This window comes from Phoca vitulina, unplaced genomic scaffold, assembly GCF_004348235.1.
Source record: "Phoca vitulina isolate PV1807 unplaced genomic scaffold, GSC_HSeal_1.0 scaffold7, whole genome shotgun sequence".
NCBI lineage: Eukaryota > Metazoa > Chordata > Mammalia > Carnivora > Phocidae > Phoca > Phoca vitulina.
In genome coordinates, this window is record NW_022589710.1 from 6,120,964 (window position 1) to 6,143,105 (window position 22,142).

Consider the following 22,142-nt stretch of genomic DNA (forward strand, 5'->3'; position numbering starts at 1 on the left):
GGTAAGAATAAAATATGTATGCAAATACCACCTATAAATTGTGCAGTTTGGGTGATTTTGCATTAAATCTGTTAAATACTGCTCTATTTGCATTTAAGACTGGCATTGCACAATATAAAGATGAATGGTAAAATGCTTACTCATAATTTAAAGTTTTTATTTTTGTTTACTTAGAATCACATTCAATAGCAAATATAAAACCCCATGACAAATCAAGTAAAGACTACAGGAAAAATGAAAAAGCTTTATATTTTACCACACTTAATAGCATTTTTTAAATGACTTTTGAGCTCCTCATTTTCATTGTGCACTGAGCCCCACAAATTACATATCTAATATTGGGTAGGGAAGTATATAATCCAATTTGGGCCAAGAAGGTTATAGATGATGTTTGCTGAGAGCCACCAGGAAAAATGTTTCTTTGCCTTCCGAGTGTTTCTAGAAGAGATGCAACTTCTCTTTCCTTGGACATGTAGCTGCAGAAATATTGGGAAGTACTGAGACCCTAATTAGGATTTACCTTTGTATGAAGGTGACACTATCGGAGGGCAGATAAGAAATCAATAACACCAATAAATACCCATTGAATGGAAGACTAAATGAAGTCAACAGATCTTAAAAAGTTTGAGTAGGGTTTTTTTAAATAAAATTTGTTAACTGATATTGTACAATACTTAGATGAAAAGAGAGCTAGATATAAGTCAGAGGTAATTTAAATACAGAACTAAGAAAAAATTAGAAAATATTGTACAGAAGATAAAATGGTTTAACAGAATCAGAAACTGCATTAAAATAATAAAAAGAAAACTCCACAAGCTGGATAAAGCAAATCAATAATGTGAACAAACCTGAAGTGTTACCTGCAGATGCAGACAACGGCACAAGCTTAAAACAATGAGAGAAAGTTGATATAAAGGGTAGGTAACAGTTATCCAACATATTTATGATACCTTTTCTAACAATAATCTAAAATATTCTGAGTACAAAGAAGATCCAAATCCTTTCAAAAGAATTAATCAAGTTACAAGCGAAATTAGTAAAATAGATTAGCACTTGAAATAACCTGGTGATATTTTATATCTCAAGAATAAAGAAAGAATGTACAAGCATTGAAGCAGAGAAAAACAGATTATCTTCAAAAGAAGTAAAATCCAGCTACTCAGATTTCCCTTGCCAATAGTAAATGTCAGAAAACAGTGGAGCAATATAAAAATAGTTTTTAGGAAAAGAGTTATGGTTCAAGATTCCTAAACCCAGCCAAGTTGTGATTAGTATGTGAAGTCAACACAAACATACACTGCCATATATAAGACTCAGAAAGCTTTCTATCCATAGACTTACTAAAAAATATTTTTCAAAAATGCAATTCAGCCGACCTAACCATGAATCAATATAACCAGTGTCCCCAAGTCCTCTAAACTTTAAGATTACCCTCCTTATTAATGCTCAACTAAGTATTTTTGGAGATTCAATCCAGAGTGTGGAGGGAAGATAATGTTCTCCCAAATATTTCTTAGGATCCAAAAGATCTGTTTTATTACATAACTCCCTTTGAACTGTAGCTCTTGCCATCTCTTTCCCATATCTACATGGTATCCCAGATTTTTGCAGTCTGATTTATTTCAAAATACGAATACAAATTTTTTTATTTCCCAAGCTTTTGCCAACACAAGATTATTACTCAAATGTAGTGACTAATAAAATTAATAAGGACTTGAGGGCTTCATAAAAGAATGGCAACACAAAAAAGAGAACCTACAATCCACAGTTATTTGTTCCTAAATTCCATTGTCCAGTTCCGCCCCTATGTTGCTGGGAATCTTCTCATCACAAATATTAGCCTAAAATCTGTTCCTACTCCGCAAGTTGTAAGGCTCAGCCCCGCTCTCACTTTGTATTTCAATCCAGGAAACCAAAATACCAGTTAACAGTAATTTCAGTACCTAAGGACATCTACTCTTTAATGTTTATTATTCATGCATTCAATCATAAAACAATTTTTATTTTTATTGTTCAATCTTGCCCTTAAAAATAGTTTTTTTTATCTCCCACTGCCTTCTTTTGGCCTAGCTAATCACTCAATATTTTTCCCCAAAGAGTATAAGTGTCCTTATCAAGTAGGTATACTTGCATTTAGACCTTCAGAAATCACACACACACACACACACACACACACACACACACACACCCTGCAGGTTCCTAATTAGATTTTCTTTACTGAGCTCAGTTACCTGTAGAATTCTTTGTTGTGGCTCATGTTCAAAACACTTCTGCTTTTACAGTCTTCCAAGATAATACATAAATTAAATAAAAAAAAAAAACCTATTTGGAATTCTACTCTACTTTGGCAATGTGATCCAAAGAAGGTATTTGTTCCCTCCCTTAATAAACTATAGGAATAAAGGCTCTTTCAACTATTTTTATCATTATAAATAATGCTGGCACAAAGAAATTATTTTATTCTTTGCATTGATAAATACAGAATACAGATTTAAGTTTGTAGTTGGTAGAACTGCTAGGAAAAAGGATGTGTATTTTTCAGTAGAGAAAAACAAAGGAAACATGATCCTTATTAGTAAATACAGAAACATCAAGAGATTATAAACAAAAAGGACAAGATAAGATGACTAATACCAAACATACCAGCTATAACAAAAAACTTTCAAATAGGGTAAAAATTAAAACCCAATTCTGGGCTGTGTCGAAAAAACCCAAAAAAACAAAAAACAAAAAAACCCTGAAAAACAAGTAGGAGAAGGACCTAAGCTACAATGTATCCACATCAGGAAACATGTAGCAATTAAAAAGAATTTGGTTATGTTACCTATTCTATTCATTCAAACATGGAATGTTCTTCAAGACATAGTCGATTAAAAATCAAAGTATAGTATCTAAGGCATACTTTCATTTATTTAACACAAAACAAAACTCTGTATTTCATATGTACAAATATATGTAGGCAAATAACCCATTTAGAGAGATGACAGGTGTTACGTCTAAAGAGGGGACTAGAGACGCAAGATGGCAGCCACCACGGGCTCGGACAATTTATGAAAACCGAATCTACAGCCTTAAAATAGAATGTGGACCTAAATACCCAGAAGCACCCCCCTTTGTAAGATTTGTAACAAAAATTAATATGAATGGAGTTAATAGTTCTAATGGAGTGGTGGACCCAAGAGCCATATCAGTGCTAGCAAAATGGCAGAATTCATATAGCATCAAGGTTGTCCTGCAAGAGCTCCGGCGCCTAATGATGTCTAGGAAAACATGAAACTCCCTCAGCCGCCTGAAGGACAGTGTTACAGCAATTAATCAAAAAGAGAAACCACAGGCCCTTCCCCCTCCCCCCCCATTCGATTTAAACAGTCATTTTCCACAGTAGTACATTTTCTAGAAACGTCTTGTAGACTTCAAAGTACTGGAAAGGAAGCTCCCATTCAAAGGCAATTTATCTTAAGATACTGTAAACGATACTAATTTTTTGTCCATTTGAAATATAAAAGTTGTGCTATAACAAAAAATAAATAAATAAATAAATAAAGAGGGGACTAGAACTAAGTGGGATTCAAGGGGGCATTCATTGGATATGTATTGTTTCTATTTTTTTACAGAGAGAATTTATTTACCTCTTATATTTAAACTTACAAATACATTAAAAAATTTTAAATAGGGACAACAATGCCTATTATTGCTTGAATTAGAAGACTCATTATTTTAAAATGTTATTGTTTCTTCTAAATGAATTTATAAAATAATGTAATTCCAATCTGAATAGTAACATGATTTTTTGTTTTGCATTTACATTGTTTCTACTTTTTTTTTTCACAGTTAAAAACGTCTGTAAATTATTCTCATTGACCCTTGACTCTGGAGAGAGGACTCGGCGATGAATTCTCTAACATGGAACTTCAAGCTTAATGTTACCCCAATAGGAAATCTTCCTTTGATGCTCAAACAATAGTTCCCCTGTGACAAATGGAGGAGGTGGCTTTTTCTCAAACTATCTATTGTCAGAGATGGAACTTTGTGCTAAGAGAGCATCTTCATCTCTATGGTACAAATTCTGTGCCTTTCACCAGTAGGTGGTTTGTTTTGTTTTTTAATTCTGTCTGTATTGTTCTCAACAATTCAAAGGTATATTTTCTCTTCCCACATCAATTTTTCATCTTTATTTTCATTTAGAGGCAAAAGAATATATTTATCCCCCTCAGTAATTTTCTGGATATAAAGCAATAAAGTATATTCTCTCACTTAGTACTTCTAAGACATATAGGCAACATAATTGAATCAAAAGAGATTTGGTGAAACATGCAGTAGGTCTTACCTTTCTATTAAACAAGAAGTAAAATGACCATTTGACTGATGAACTGGGGAGAACTGATCCTGTGTCACCATATCCAGGGAATGTTAAGAAGCAGATTAAGAAGCAGACATAGGTTCAGGTCCAAGGTGGCAATGTAGGAAGATCCTGAACCTCCCTCCCTCCAGGAACACATCTACAGCTACATATGGAACAATTTCCTCTGGAAAACAAAACAAAAAAAAACCTTAAAAACTAGCAGAGTGACTCCTTCACTTAGAGGTTAACATGAAAAAAACCACACTGAAGCAGATAGGAAAGGCTGAGAAACAATCTTGCCATAATTTCCCCCACCCTGCCCTGTGGCCTTTAAGTCCTGCACCTGGGAGGCAGCCCCCAAAATGTCTGGCTCTGAAGACCAACAGGGCTTGCGCCCCAGAGATCCATGGTCTGTGGTGAACTGAGGTGAGGGACCTATTAAAGGGCCCTCGCACAGACTCACTGGCCCCAGGGCTCAGCGCAAAAGCAGCCCTTTGAAAACTACCCAGACTATGTGAAAGAGGCTCACTTGCTAATTTTAAACCATCAGACAGAGGCAGAGGGGATACTCTCTGGGGGAAGGAGGCTGGTGGAAGCCAGCTTTGCGCTCTCTGTCTGCCTTGTGAAAGCTGGCGGGTGCCATCTCTTTTCCCCTTTTCTCTTTTTTGGCAGGTGCTATCTTTGCAGTTCCCATCTACATCCCTCCAGCTGGAGGGCACCATCTTAACACTCTCCCTTGCCACACTACAGATGGCCAGTGTCTCCCAGAAAGGAGCCCCAATTTTTATGACTGCTGCCCAGGGCATACCTTTATATTTCCTGGTTCTGGTGGCCATTGGAGCTTACACTTGTGGTCCCACAGGACTGTATATATTTGCATTCTTTATTTAAATAAATTTTTTATTCAAGTATAATTAACATACAGTGTTATATTAGTTTCAGATATACAATATAATGATTCAACAATTCTATACATTTCTCAGAGCTCATCAAGATAAGTGAACTCTTAAACTTTTTTTTTGAGATAGAATGGGGGAGGGGCAGAGGGAGAGGGAGAGGGAGAGAATCATAAGTAGGCTCCACCCCCAGCACAGAGCCCGACATGGGGCTCGATCTCACAACCCTGAGATTATGACTTGGGCCAAAATCAAGTCAGATGCTTAACTGATTGAGCCATCCAGGCTCCCCAGGATAAGTGTACTCATAATTATATTTGCATTCTTTAAAAGCTGCTGCCTGAGAATCTGGCTTCCAATCAGCCTCAATCTAGATACTGACTGAGATCCTCCTCTTTGAGACACTGACTGGTCTTGGTACACCCTCAACTACTGGGAGCTATTAAAAATAAAATAGGCTGCTTTGACAATTACAAAGGCTTGAGAGACAACCAAGAACTATGACAGGGTTGAAGGGTAGGTTCATCTCCTACATGAGGCTATTTTAAGACCGGGAGAGATGGCTATTTCATCTAATGCATAAAAACCAACACAGAGAGTCAAGCAAACTGAAGGAACAGAGGTGAATGTTCCAAAAAAAGAACAAGATAAAACTTCAGGGGAGGGGTGGGAAACTTAATGAAACAGATAAGTGATAGTACAGTGTTGAATGGCAGTGATGAGAGTAATATCCTTGTCTTGTTCCTGATCTAAGGAAGAAAATAGTCATTCTTTTACCATCAAGTATGATGTTTATTTTTTTAAGATTTTATTTATTTGTCAGAGAGAGAATGAGAGTGAGCATAAGCAGGGGGAATGGCAGGCAGAGGGAGAAGCAGGCTCCCCGCTGAGCAAGGAGCCCAATGCCGGACTCGATTCCAGGACCCTGGGATCATGACCTGAGCCAAAGGCAGACACTTAACGACTGAGCCACCCAGGTGTCCCAAGTATGATGTTTATTAAACATAACCTGATTTTCCTAAGATAAACCCACTACGCCATGTATAATCCTTTATGTATATTGTTGGATTCCATTTGCTAAGATTTTATAAAGAGTCGTGTCCATATTCATGAAGAACAATGGAATGTAGTTTTTCTTACATTTTTCTGTTTTTGGAATAAGCCTAATGCTCCCTGTGGAATGAGTTGGAAAGTATTTATTCCTTTTCAATTTTCTGGAAGTTTGTGTAGAATTGGTTTTATTTCTTCCTTGGTTGAATTAAAAAGTAAAGCCATTTGGGCTTGGGCCTTTCTTTTCTTTTTTGGAAGGGTTTTATCTACAAATTTAATTTTTAACAACAGATACGTCTATTGGGGCAATCTATTTCTTGAAAGAACTTTGGTAGTGTGTCTTTAGAGCAATTTATCCATTTCATACAACTTTTAAAATTAATTAGCATAAAGTTGTTCATATTATTTTATTATCGTTTTAATATCTGTAGTGATATCTGTCATTTCTCATTCCTGATAATTAGTAATTTCCATTTTCTCTATTCTTACTTTTTTTCTGGGGTTTTAAGGCTTATGATTTTATTAATCATCTCAAAGAAGCAGCTTTTGATCTCATGAGTTTTTCTTTCTTTTTTTTTTAAGATTTTATTTATTTATTTGAGAGAGAGAGAGAGAGAATGAGAGAGAGAACATGAGAGGGGGGAGGGTTACAGGGAGAAGAAGACTCCCTGCTGAGCAGGGAGCCCGATGTGGGACTCGATCCCGGGACTCCAGGATCATGACCTGAGCCGAAGGCAGTCACTTAACCAACTGAGCCACCCAGGCGCCCCTCATGAGTTTTTCTTTATGTCTTTTCTATTTTCTGTTTCATTCAGTTCATCTCTTAGTTTTCTTTTTTTTTTTTTTCATTTGCTTATTTGGAGTTTAGTTTGCTCTTCTTTTTCTAGTTTCAAGAGGTGGGACTGAGGTCATTGTTTTTAGACCATTGTTCTTTCCTTCTGAGAATTATTTTACCTATATCCCACCAATTTTGACAGATTGTTTTCATTTTCATTTAGTTCCAAACATTTTATAATTTTCCTTTGACCAATGAGTTATTTAGAAGTGTTCAGTTTTCAAATATTTGAGGATTTTCCAGATACCTTTTTTGGACTGATTTCTAATTTGATAACATGTGGTCACAGAACAAACTTTCTATGATTTGACTCCTCTTAAATGTAATGAAACTTATTTTATGGCCCAGAATATGAACTTAGTAAATGTTTTACATGTATTTGAAAAAGTTCTGTTTTTGAGTGTATTGTTCTACACAGGCCAGCTAGTTCTGGCTGGTGGATGGCATATTTCTGGTTGGTTGATCAAGTCTTCCTTACACTTGTTGATTTTGTTTCTACTTATCTCAATTATATAGAGAGATCTGTTACGTTTATGACTATATTTGCGGACTTGTCTATTTCTGTTTCCACGTCCATTAGTTTTGGCTTCATGCATTTTGAAGCTCAGTTATTAGATATATACACTAAGGATTGTTACTAAATGAATCAATCACTTATCATTATTACTCTCTTTACCCTTGCTCATATCCATGTTCTGACATCTAACTTGGCTGATGTTAATATAGCCACTTCAGGTTTCCTTTGTTTAGTGATGGCATAGTATGTATATTTCCAGCCTTTTATTTTTTGTCTATGTGTGTCTTCATACGCAACTAATGAATCGTTAAACACTACATCAAAAACTAATGAGGTACTATACAGTGCTGACTGAACATAATAAAAAAAATAAAGAAAAAAATATTCACTGAGCACCAACCAAAAAGGAAAGAAAGAAAGAAAGAAAGAAAGCAAGAAAGAAAGAAAGAAAGAAAGAAAGAAAGAAAGAAAGAAAGAACACTGTAAAAAAAATAAAGTGAATTGTAGATTCACAGTAAACACATAAGTGTTTTTTAGGGTGGGGGCATAGGCAAATCTACGTGGAGTGCCTCCCAATGTTTTAAAATCATGGTAAATTAAAGGGAAAATGGTTGTTTTATTGATTCCTTCATCCTCTGGGCCAGTAGGGGATTGATAACATACTGTAACCCAGAAAAGGAACATGGGTTAAAACTCTTAAACCAAAAACTGTGTGATTTCCACCTTAAATTATGAGAAGTCTGTTGGTTCCATTTCCTGAAACAAAGAAATCTGGAAGCAAGGTTGTCAGGGAGAGGTAACAGAAACTGTGGGGTCTTTTGTTTTGACCCCTGCAAGAGTGAGTAGGTTGGTTTTTTCCATACAGGACTAGATAATAAATATTTTAGGCTTTGCAGACCATGCCATCTCTGTTGCAACTACTCAACTCTGCCACTGTAATGTAGAATCATCCATAAATAACACCTAAAGGAATGAGCATGGCTGTGTTCCAATTAAACTTTATTTATGGTCACTGACATTCAAATTTCACATAATTTTCACATGCCACAAAATATTAATCTTGTTTTGATTTTTCAACCTTTTAAAGTATAGAACTCATTCTTAGCTCAAAAAGGTAGTGGGTCACATTTGCCCAGTAGGCCAGAGTTTGTGGACTCTTGCACTAGAATGACAAGTTAATTGCTTCATATAATGATAAGGAATAACCATATCCGGAGGACAACAGGTAGAGTCAGAATCAGAGATAGGAAGATTATGACAACATCAGGGCTGTGAAGAGGGAGAGATGACATGGAAAGGAATGGAATCAAAGGGAAAAATTCTTTGCAAATATAAGTTTTCCCTATAAAAAAGTGAGTCAGAGTATCATACAGGTCTCCATGGCACTATACTTTCCTTGCTTCCCAGAAGCCTCAACCTCTGCTCAGAGAAACACTATCTCATGTACTCAAGGGATCTGCTAGACCACCCTTTGTGATCTGCAGACCAAATATCATAGTTGGCTTCATATTTTCCTTCTTTCAGCAACCTCAGGTACAAAAATCAACTAGAGATAGTTCTTCTAAAAGCTATGAATCTTAGCTCTCAAAAGATTGCAAGGATCATTCTTTTTTTCCCCCAGAGGACTTAGATGTTCAACATCATACTTAAAAAATTTTAAGTCAGAGACCAAAGCAGAATTTTCTTTTAAATATCAGTTTAAATGTTTCTTTCTATCTAACCCCTCAATTCCCATGTACTCTTCTTTGCCGTGCTATCATTTGGCCTTAAGGGAAACTAAAGAAGAAAAAAAGAGTTGACAAAAACAGATTTGGAGTTTTGTAATAGCAGGTGGCAGAGAGTAGAAATAAAGAGGCCAAAATTACCAGATCCTTCTCTATCTTTTTGTCCCCCACCCATACCCCCCGATTTTGTCTCATGATAAAATCTAGTACATTAAAATAAAGATGGAGTGCTTTGGCCTTTAGGTTTGATGGGACAATGTGTTCGGGTTTTTAAAATTAAGCTAAACTCATGGCCCTAGAGGTTTTTAAAAATTATTAAATCAGTTTTTTTGAAATACTGTAAATTTATTTAAATTTCTGTGTGTGCTGTGTGATATTTCTGGTTCTCGTTCACACTTAAAGCTCTCATTGAGAATAAAACAGTTTTCTGCACTAAACTGTAACATGATTTGGCATTTATATATCCTGTAGGAGAGAGTGAAACACTACCTGCTTTAAATTGTGATTTCTAGGAGGGTTTCTGGATATAGTAAAGCCTCAGATACCAGAAAAAATAAAATAAAGATTTTGAAATTGCCTTGCCAAGGCTAAGATTCATATGTCTATTTTTACTCAACACCAAATAAAGGTACCATTTCTAATCCAAGAACTTCACTCTGCTGTCTTCTAGCATATTGACATTTTCCACAGGCATTTCTTGCTTTGCTTGATGTATTTTTTCTAGTTTTCCTTAATATGATATATGAGAATTTTAGTTGCTAAGTATTGATATCAAAAATTTTAAATTATGGTTAAATTGTGGCTAGTCAGCACACTGTGAAAGGTGATTTACTATTTTCAAAGCTTTATTGTACTTGACTTTGATTAAAAAAATAATCTAAATAAAATTTCAAGAACAATTCAGATAATTTTTTTTAAGTTGTACAATAAAGCAGTGCTCTGAACGTAATATTAAACAGAACTTTTCCAATACTGTAAGAGATCTCCATTGCCTTCCATATGTAGCTGGAAAAAGAATAGTTTTGGTCAAAAGATTTAATTTTCCTATAGCTAAAACATGCTGAAGAATAGCATGATTTCTCTAAGTGCTAAGTTTATTTAATTATTTTGAGGTATTTTGTACATTATAATTCAACTCCAAATTAAAGTAATTCATCCCATTGTGTTTTCAACCATCTGAGGTCAAATTACATCTTTCATAATTATTTTGTATTCATAGGTTATTACTTTCTAAGATTACTTACTTGGTTTCAAAATAGAAAACATGGTTACACAGACATGATTACTATGAAAAGAAGATTTTTAAATATTTGATTTCACAAATTCATGAGAAGGTAAAATTTTCATTTTGTTTTGGTTTTCCATTTGCTTCACTTAAATTTTCCCAAATTATGCCAAAAATATTTTCTGGTATTATAATAAATGTCATTTCTGATATTTCAGTGATATCTGTGGTGTAATCTTTACTTTGCCCTACATTTTTTTTTCATGAAACATAAGTAAGAGGAATTCTCACTTTATGAGTAACATATACTTTACCCAGTGAAACACTCAACTGAAGGATGCTGCTAAAGCCAATAGCTTTGAAAGTTTAGGAGAAAATGATTAGAAACTGATCTGAGCAAAACTAACAATATCAGAGTAATAAATTAGGATAAAATAACCAGATCTATCCATGCTTATTCTGCAGAACATCATCTCCTAACATTTACAAAAACACTTAAGCTCTATTCTTGGATTAAGTGACATGTCTGCATTTTACCACTTGTTTAGAATGGACCATTGGTTATATCAATTTCCCAGGATGATTAGACTAAAACCCCCAAATCCAGTCTCAATAACAGCCCTGTTATTCCTATATATCCCATAATCCTAAAAGGAAACACAGAGGTAAAGGTTACAAAAGTGTTTTCTCTGCCACACCATGAAATCTGTCCTACTTGCAAGTGAAAAGACTCCTGTAGGACCCTTTCTTGCCATCAAGAATCCAAATTAGCAACAGCTTGCAATGATAATCAGTTCATTTCAGTGTACTCAAAATGGGCTCATTATTATTAATTTTTGCCAACTCCCAAGCAATTCATGAACCATTTTTAGATTTTCAAAAAGCAGTTCATGAATCAGACAAAAAAAATTTAAAAGGAACCCATCCCACAATGAGATGATGACTCAGAGTCCTTTGCTGTAGCTGTGTCAACTGCCGAGCATTTGAAATCTGATGAGGATGGGGCTGATGGAGAAAAGGCCATGATGAGCATGAAACAATGTGTTGAATTTACATGTTAAAACTTCTTGTTGGTTTTGGCAATTTTTGCTGAGGATTATTGAGAAATCCATAACATCTGGATGTGGGGGAGAAGCTCCACTAAAATGATGAAGTTTATATTGGTCGACAAGACTATAAATGGAAAAGAAAGTAGTTTCTTAACACAGCTGTTTCCAATTTTGTTAACATTTTAGGCCAAATTCATTTGAAAAAAAAAGAAATAACATAAAACTCTAATGTTTGAGATACACTTTACAAGTCTGATTTAATGTACACATGCTGAAGACATTCTTGACTCAAACTAATATATCCAGAGATGGACAAATGAACCAGTGGTCTAAGTCTAGGCCCTAAACCTGCCTTTGAAATGGACACTAGCAAGCCATTTTGCCAAGAAATTTGGATTTCAAAGTCAAATAATCCCTTTAGGTTAATTTGTTTTTAAGTGAAATAAAACCACCAGATTCCTGGCACTGTCTTATGTTTCAATACATATCATATCTTGCATGTCTTAAAATAACTGAAGGGACAGATCATTAATTGAATTTCAAATGAATTAGATATTCTCCATTCTTCCCACTGACTGGGTGACTTCTTATTCATCACCGCTTATTCTTTCTGCACTTTATTTTCTCCCTCTGTAAGATGAAAATTACATAAGACAAATAAAATACATGCAAACATATTTTATGTTCTTGAAAGGAACACGGCATAAGTCGAATACAAATATATATATATATATACACAAATGTACACATTCCTACACAAATATATTTATTTATTTAAATCAATGCTCTCTTTGGCTTCTAAATTCTCATTTTCCTATTATTAGCTTTCTGACTTCGCTTTTCTCATATTTTAGCAGAAAAACTATGGCAAACATTAAAAAATTTTCTATTCCACTTTCTCTTTGCCTCTTATTTCCTTCTTTTCCTTTCCTTTCACTTTTCCTCTATTGAGGTCTTCAAATACCTTTCCAGTGTCTTACACAAAGAATAAAAGCAAAATAGAAAGCTCAAAGACAAATAGGCCTTCCTATGATTTTCATTTATGAACCTCTGAAGTCATTATGCAGTTGAATAAAATGGGAGCAGCATCTTTGTAAAATGTTCGATTAGCTTGTTGATGCTTTTTGGCTAGAGATGACTCTTAAATATTGATGACAATTATAATCTACTTCCTATGCTTTTTTTTTTTTAGAATTCAAGATTTGGTAGTGGCATGAACATACCAATATCAGATAGATTTGTTAATTCTCCTTGACATAAGTAAAGTCTGGGATAGCAAGATGTTTTAAAGATCATCAACAATATGATCAATACAGATTGCCAAAATCAATTCTGGAGTCTGACTCTGCCTGCTGTGAGCAGTTGTCACAATGTTCTTTGAGAAAATTGGCAAGAAATGATAAGGATTCTGTCAACAGACACCCATCAATAGAAAATAATCCCCCTGAAGAAATACTGCACTCTTTTTGCCTTTTCCTTACAAATAGGTCATAAATAAGGAAAGTCTGCTTAAACCTTGTAATTAATCAAGTTTATATAAAAGACCTTATATCAGATCTTTGTTATAAATAGATAAAAACATTAAGTGGGAAAATGTATTTCTCAATTTATAGAGTACTTAACTCAGAAGCAGTACCTACTATATGAAGTCTCTGTAAGTAATTTTTTAATTCAGTGAGATCCCTTCTATAGGTAGGAAGTTTAACACTTTGGGTAGCTTGTTGCTTGACTTTGGTGAGTATCATTTTTTTCTAAATTTCATAGGTTTCCCACACCTAAAAGCAGCTAGATATTTGGTTGACTATCGCATTTCTGGTTTCACAGTTTTCCTAAATTTTTCAGTTGAGACCTAAGAATCCTAGGAGTTTATGAGTGTCTTCAGAACACCTGTGAATTTCCTAAGCTGAATAAAATTTCTGTGTGTGTCTACATACCTATACTGCTTACAGAGACAAAAATCCTAACAATTGGCTGACATACCAAGGCATCTATGAATTTTTTTTAAAGAAAGGAAGGAAGAAGAGAAGAAAGGAATGAAGAAAAGAACAAAAGAAAACAGTTATCTGGAACAAAATGATTTTTTAAAAATTGAATAACTTAACCCTACCTAGGCATTTATTTATTTAAAAAAATAAATGCTTACCGAGTGCCTATCATGTGCCATCACTGAACTATAACAATAACAAAAAGCTCCACATTAAGAGTTTATATTCAAGTGACAGGAGAGAGACAATAAAGTATGTCAAGTTTTATGTGATGCAAGTCTAAGATATAACCCTCCAATAACTCTATCCATTTTGCAACTATGGTATTAGGAAACAGTATACAATTGCTATACACATAAAGAGGCTTTCTTTTTTAGCGAATACTTTCTAATATCCTCTGGCAATTCTATAACAATAGAATCAATACCTTGTTTTAAAGAGTTGCCTCTTCTCCTGGGCACTACTGACATCTGAGCCGGATAATTCTGTTACGAGGAGCTGTCCTATGTATTGGTTTAGCAGCAATCCTCGCCTCTACCCACTAGATGCCAGTAGCGTCCCCATCCCCAGTTGTTATAACTAAAAATGTCTCTAGAAATTGCCAAATGTCCCCTGGGGGGCAAAAATCGCTCCTGTTGAGAACCATTACTCTGACGGATGCAGCTGTCAATAGTTCAAGCCAATGGCAATGTATGTAGTGATAAATGCAATGTTTTAATTGTCATGGAGAACTTCACGTCTCAGAGAGAACTCAATCTTGAGGGAATCAAGTCTGGAATCCATCAGTCTACAAAACATATACTAAAAATACATACCTTGTCCTTGAAGGAGGTTTTTTCTCTTTCCCATTTTCTTTTTCTTCCTGTTTGGTTACTTAACTTGTGCCTGCTTTTCTTCCACACCTAAGTTCATAGAGGGCCAATGTCATAGGCATTCACTTACTTAAACAAAATTGGCATTGTAACAATAAAATCTGGCTGTTTAAAATGTAACTAATATTGGAGATACTTACCTAAGGAAGGATTTGTAAGTAGTATCCAGAAATGCAAGAAAATAGCTAAAGGACTAAAAAATAAACATAGATTTGTTGATATTTTTCTTTCTTTGAAGATTAAAATTTCTAGTTATTTCAGAAATTCTGAGCATAGCAGTATTAGACTCTTTTGACTGTCACTGTCATCTTTGTAATGGAAACAGCTCACCTTCATTTCCAGAAAAAAAGAAAACGATGCAGTATTAAAATGAGTAGAGGAAAATGAAAAGAGACAATTTAAGTAAAAATAAACTATCGGGACTGCATCAAGATAAAACGTTTTGGCGCAGCAAAAGAAGCCATCAACAAAACTAAAAGGCAATCTATGGAACAGAAGATATTGCAGATGACATATCTGACAAAGGGTTAGAATCCAAATATATAAAGAACTTATAAAACTCAACACCCCAAAAAACAAACAATCCAATTAAAAAATGGGCAGAGGGGCACCTGGGTGGCTCAGTCGGTTAAGCGTCTGCCTTCGGCTCAGGTCATGATCCCAGAGTTCGGGGATGGAGCCCTGCATCAGGCTCCCTGCTCAGCGGGGAGCCTGCTTCTCCCTCGCCCACCCTCCCACCCCCTCTTGTGTTCCTGCTCTCGCTATCTCTCTCTCTGTCAAATAAATAAATAAAATCTTTTAAAAAAATAAAAATTAAAAAAATTAAAAATGGACAGAAGACATGACATTTTTCTAAATAAGATATACAAATGGTCGGGGCACCTGGGTGGCTCAGTCGTTAAACGTCTGCCTTCGGCTCAGGTCATGATCCCAGGGTCCTGGGATCGAGATCCGCATAAGCGTCTACCTTCAGCTCAGGTCGTGATCCCAGGGTCCTGGGATCAAGCCCCTCATCAGGCTCCCTGCTCAGTGGGAAGCCTGCTTCTCCCTCTCCCACTCCCCCTGCTTGTGTTCCTGCTCTCGCTATCTATCTCTCTCTGTGTCAAATAAATAAATAAAATCTTTAAAAAAAAAAGATATACAAAGGGTCAACAGACACATGAAAAGATGCTCAAATTCACTCATCATCAGGGAAATACAAATCAAAACTACAGTGAGATATCACCTGATACCTGTCAGAATGACTAAGATCAACAACACATGAAACAACAGGTGTTGGTGAGAATGCGGAGAAAGGGGAACCCTCTTACACTGTTGGTGGGAACACAAACTGGTGTAGCCACTCTGGAAAACAGTATGGAGCTTCCTCAAAAAGTTAAAAATAGAACTACCATATGATCAGCAATCACAGAAAGAATATAAAAATACTAATTCAAATGGATACATGCACCCCGACGTTTATAGCAGCATTATCTACAATAGCCAAATTATGGAAACACCGTAAGTACCCATGGACTGATGAATGGATAAAGAAGATGTGGTATATACACATACACACATGTGCACACACACACACACACACACACAGGAATATTACTCAACCATAAAAAAGAATGAAATCTTGCCATTTGCAATGACATGGATGAAGCCAGAGTATTATGCTAAGCGAAATAAGTCAGAGAAACACAAATACCATATGATTTCACTCTTATATGGTATTTAAGAAACAAAACAAATAAGCAAAGGGAAAAAAAGAGAGAGAGGGAGGTAAACCAAGAAACAGACTCTTAACTATAGAGAACAAACTGATGGTTACCAGAGGGGAGGTGGGTGGGAAGATGGGTAAAACAGGTGATGGGATTAAGTGCACTTGCTGTGATGAGCACTGGGTGATGTATGCAAGTGTTGAATCACTGTATTGTACACCTGAAACCAATATTACACTGTATGTTAACTAACTGGAATTTAAATAAAAACTTAAAGCAAAGCTAAACAAAACAAAACAAAACAAAAAGAAATCATATCTTTTACATGGGTGACAATAAAGATATACTTTTGAAAAAGAAATGTTGAAAAAAGAATAGAGGCAAGGAAAAGAAAGAAGGTAGGCAAACAGGACAGAAGATGAGAAAAAAACTAGATGTAAAATAGGAATAAAGAGTTCATGAAGAAAGTAAATGGAAATGATTTTTTTAAAAGAAGGAGTAAATGGAAGCCTATGCTAGTAAAAAGAAAGAACAGAAAACTGTATTCACAGAAGAAAAATGAGTTTCTAAAGTAGTAGGCTACATAAATTTACTACTGGTTTCATACTGATTTGCAAATAGATGTTTAGAAATTGACCCTAGAAGGACACTCAAAACACGTATAAGACTGACATTAGACAGGGCCATGATTCTTTTCTTATCCAGGCAAAGCCTGTCCAGCTCCTCAAACTAAATGACAGTCGTTATAGACTCTGTCTATACTCTAATTTATCAGTACCTTCCCACACATATTCAAATACCTTGTCAGCTCTGTTCACCATCCAGAAGAATTGATTCACCCTCTTTTTAAACTTGTTATTGTTCCTTAAAGTTAAATTCACTTTTTTGAGCAGCCATATGACATTTTTTTCCTCATGAATTCTTATTGCAGATTCATAGCCCAGGTCTTTTCCTTGTATTTTGTATCCTGTATACCCCTTATACTTTGACCAAACAAAATTAGGTTTAGATTCCAAATGCAGGTTTTTTAATACCTATACTGCGTTGAGTACATTATTCAAGGCTATTCAGTTATTCTGTTCAGACTTTGTCATTCAAGGCATTTGCAATTCATCCTGATTTTATATAACCTGCAAATTTGAATAGAATGGCAGGCACAATTGTTTTTTTGCCCAACAGTCCCTCTGTCTTCTTGCTGTAATAGTTCTGCCTCCCAATGTAGATAGAGGTTGAAAGAAATACTCATTTCCCTAGCCTTCTTTGTGATAGGTCATAGACATGTAATTTAATCCTGGCCAATGGAGTTTGACCACTGGCTGGCTCCTAAGGGCTTTGTGGAAAGGTTTTGCTCCATAAACATTCAATGGGTATGGTTGTGCCTGCATACGATGCCTGGAACTGCTACAGAGGTCTTGTAACCAGAAGGGGAGACAACACCAATAGACTGAAGGTAGAAGAATGGAAAGAGAAAAGCCTGGAGCCCAAAGAATTTTAACTGATACAATACCTATGTCTTCTATATCTTCATCCATACTTTCTTTGTATTTATTTTTCAATATATTAATTTGGATTTAGGGACATAAGCATATTTAGAGCTGGCTCTTTGGAAGAGGTTATCCATCCTAAGTTTCAGATCCCTTTATTCAGTCCCCTCTACATTTTCAATTAATTCCACCACTTCTTAGCTATGACTCATCCCGGAGCTATGGAGTTTAGTCAAAGTAAGAGAAATAATATTTGAAACCAAAGTGTATGGAGTGTATGGAGACAGTATCCGGAGGAAAGAAGGGAAAGTCAAGAGTGATAGCTCTAGAAATCCCTGTTTTTATTGGGCGTAAATAATTAAACAATGAAGTAGACCAAAGAAGCATCTGAGAGGAAGGGAGACAGAAAAGATAGTACCATACAGTTAACAGGAAGTAGGCAACTGTCAGAAAGAAGATTTAATAGATTGTTGGATTGGATCTTTCAATGTCCACTTTGGCCTCATTCTGTTTAGTAAGGTTAGGGATTTAAAATCTTTATTTCATAAATTGCCTGGCAACTGGGCTTCTGGATGTGACTTGCATTCTATTAGATGCTCTCACACAAAATCTAAAAGGCAGAAGAGAAACAGAGGTCATCTTCCTGTAACTAGTGGCTGTTAAGCAGTGGGCAGACCCGACATTCCAGCGCCTAGTGGCCAGCGTTGCCCGTGGGCGCTCTGTGCAGCAGTTGCAGTGGCAGGAGCAGCTGCAGATTCCTGACATCTGCATCACAGCAGCATGACTTTCAAAGCAAAGATGCAGAGGCAGCCTCCTGAATTCTACTCCACCAGAACTTCTAGCAAGTTTGAAGCATTTAATTCCCTAGAAGAAATCCTTTTCAGTTTAAAATATCTAAAGCGATACAGAAAGAGAGGCAACATGGTCAAATGACACTGAAGGGTTAAGATCATGACGATTAAGAGAACTCTGAATGCCAATTAAAATATCTAGAGAGCATTTCAGCACACTAATGAGAGCACAGACCCAGTTATCAGGAATTAAAGCATATAATTCAGAAAAATGTTACAAATTAGAGAAAACAAACTTGAACTTGGACAAAAAAGATATGTGCCACAACCTGGGTTGAGGCATATCCTAACCAAGGGACATAAATAGGTTCATTAAATCTCTCTCCCTCCCTTCACCCTGAACTCTTGGCTCTACTAATCTCTGAGGATTTCTCTCTCTCTCACTCTCTCTCTCTCTCTCTCCCTCCTTCTCTTTCTCCTTCTGTGTGTGTGTGTGTGTGTGTGTGTGTGTGTGTGTGTGTGTATCCATCTGTTTCTTTCTCGATGGGTGAGAGGCTTCTGACAACCCTAAACTCACAATATCCCAGAAGCAATTCATGAACTGCACAGAAAAAATCTGATTCACCCTGGTTGGTTCACCAGCCCACTCTTGGATTAATCTGTTTTCAAAAGGGGTTTGTGTGTTACTTTTCAGGTTATGTCTGATGCTCTCCTCTTTGGTAGCTTAACAAAAACCAAAACATTAATAGGGGAACAAATTTCTGCAAAGAGAGGGAAATACTATTACCACATGAATGAGGGAAAGGATGCTGCTGGAATAAAAACCAACAGAAATCTTTTACAAGGAATAAGGAAGTAGGGAAAAAAGAAAACACTAATGCCTTGAGTGAGATTAAGGCCATTATAGGATGTATAAGATATTAAGAAACGGGATGTGTATACAGGCTGGGAGAAAGAAGCATTTCAGAGGAAGGAATGTCATCTTTTAATGGAAGGAAGATGAAATATTTGCTCAAAGTTTCTAAATGGTTGGGGAGGTGGAGAGAGCTAATTTGGAAAATAAAGGAAAGAACTTGATCACCTAAATATATATCTATGAATTGTCATAGATCATATATCACTCTCTCTCTCTCTCTCTCTATATATATATATATGGTCTAGAAACACTTTAAGTAGAGAGGGAAAAAAGCTGAAAGTTTCTTTATTATTCTTAAAAGAAAACAAGATCTTTTGCTGAGATTTAGGCTTTAGTCAGGCAGATTAGAACCTTAGGGAAAGAGGAAGAGGTTTGACTTTTAATTTCATTTAGACACTTTGTTATGTTTTCAATATCTATGATGATCATATTCTACATTTATTAAAAACAAATAATGAGGGGCACCTGGGTGGCTCAGTCGGTTAAGCCTCTACCTTCAGCTCAGGTCATGATCTCCAGGTCCTGGGATCCAGCTGGCTAAGAGGGGAGCCTGCTTCTCCCTCCCCTCCCGTTATGCTCTCTCTTTCTCTCTCAACTAAATAAATAAAATCTTTAAAACAACAACAATAACAATGAAAGAACCAGATTAGAAAGTGAAGCATTTCTGAATAATGATAAGAAATAATGAGTGGCTGTTTCAGTGAAAATCACAGCACAGCATTACTTAAGTTACACGACGACTCAAGGACTTTTACTCCTAGCATTGCCTTGATGACGCAGGGGGAGTTCAAGAAATAGATCCATTGGAAATGAGTGCTGTTGTTGAAGGAAAAACTTAGGTTTTAATAGGGAAAGGAGGCTGGAAGGGCAAGCGAGCAAAGTCAAGGATAGAAACACATTAAACCAGGAGTGCAAACTGGTGGCCCATGTAGTGTATGGTCATTTTGATGCTTTTATCCTGGCCTTGCATTTCCTTATTGATCAAAATTTCCACAACTGACTATTTTTTTCCCTCAGTTCCGCTACCTACCTGGTCTCTGAAGGCACTATAGAGTTCTCGTGCAATTTTTCAACTCCGGTATTTTTACGGTAAGCATTTCTGCCACAAGCGTCCCGGCCGCAAAACTAATTCGCCTGTAAGGCAATTTTGCCATAAAAGATAAAATTAACAAAAAAGCAAAGACGGACATTCATTAAACAGAATCTAGTGAAACATAAAAAGTGAATAACAAAATTATACAGGTTTTATTGCAAACTACAAAATATTTGAATACTTTTAAACTGTGTGTAGATTCATGGCAATACTGTGCAAATAACTAATTGTATTTTGTGGATTTTTACCTAAAAACTTGTCTTCAAAATCTTTCGTTCATGGTATTATATTGTTTTGTTTTGTTTTTGTGGGGGTTTTTTGTTGCTTTTTGTTTTGGTTTTGGTTTTTGCCTGTTAATTCTTCTTGCTCAGCACCGCACTGTTTCTTTTTTGGTAAAATATCTTCTTCCCTTAAGAGAGGTATCAGTTTCCAAATACCAAGATGCATATTTATAACTGAGCTTTGCATTGCTTTGTAAAAGTTTTCCACTCTGTTGTTTGTTTTTGGCATACTGTCACATGTCCACTGATAGATGTTCCAAAGTTCTATGAGAAACCTGAGTTCAGAACTCTGCCCCACTGTACAGATCATTATGAGGGCTAAGATTCCTATAATATGAAAATGGTAGTACTACACCAATGGAGAAATGAAACCAACTGTCAGCCAGTTGAAACCAACAAACTGTCAAACCAAACTGTCAATCAGTAATTATTATTATTTTTTTATCTTTTACAAAAAAAATCACCTTATGGCCAACTAGTGATGTGGCAAAAATGCTTGTGGCAAAGATGCAGTTTTCATTTTCATTACCTCATTCATGCTCAGAACAATTCTGTGCTCATAATAGATTTTCCCATTTACAGATGAGTATTACTGGACAGAGGGGTGGACCCAGTAAGCAAAATCGTTGTCCAAGATCCCTTAATGTTGTCTCCTAATTCTTTGCTTTCCATTTAGGACCCATGCTATGAGGATGGTGGGGGAGCATAAGGTCTGAACTAAAAATTTAGCTTTAATACATCTTCTTTCTCTCTTCTCTCTAGAATCTAAGTTATGATCTCAAAGAACTCTGGGCTTGGATTCAGGATATCTGAATCCTTAAATTCTGTTCCTGGGAATCTGTGCTACAAATTGTGAAAAATAAAACAAGCCTATGAGTAAAGACAATTAGAGCAACATTATTTATAATGGAACAGAATTAGAAGAAATTAAAATTTCCAGCCATAAGGGAATGGATAAGCAAACAGTAATAAGACACCATGGAGCCATTAGAAATATTTACGGAGACATAAAAAATTAAGTAATATAGTAATTGAATAAAACAAGATATGTTGCATATGCAGTACAATGTGTAATAAACAGTGTGTAAATGAATGCACTTATTTAAAATGAAATCAAAATGGTGGCAACACTTTTGCTTGCATTATGGTACAACTGGTTCAGCTTCCCCTTTCAACTTTTTTATATTGTCAAAATTTTTAATATAAAAATAATAAAATACAAGTAATAGTCATTAAATAAAAATAATTCTCAGAGTTTAGAAGAATGCCAACTACCAGAGAAAGTACACAGGGCCTAATATATTTAAAAATGAGTTAGGTGAAAGAGGGAAATCAAAAGCTATGTAGAAAAAAATACACATACAAAGGTCTTAAAA

General features: G+C 35.7%; 1 long non-coding RNA gene and 1 pseudogene across 1 annotated transcript; one reads left to right on the plus strand and one right to left on the minus strand.

Annotated features, from left to right (window-relative positions):
- The first annotated feature begins 2,882 nt into the window (after nt 1-2,882).
- LOC116632868 lies at nt 2,883-3,315 on the plus strand (annotated as a pseudogene).
- A 553-nt stretch (nt 3,316-3,868) lies between these two features.
- Nucleotides 3,869-21,847, minus strand: LOC116632871. Its single transcript, XR_004299523.1, has 4 exons — nt 20,423-21,847; nt 14,636-14,688; nt 14,439-14,525; nt 3,869-4,526 (listed from the first exon to the last, which is right to left on the minus strand). It is a non-coding gene; the product is annotated as an uncharacterized LOC116632871 (long non-coding RNA).
- Between the last annotated feature and the right edge of the window lie 295 nt (nt 21,848-22,142).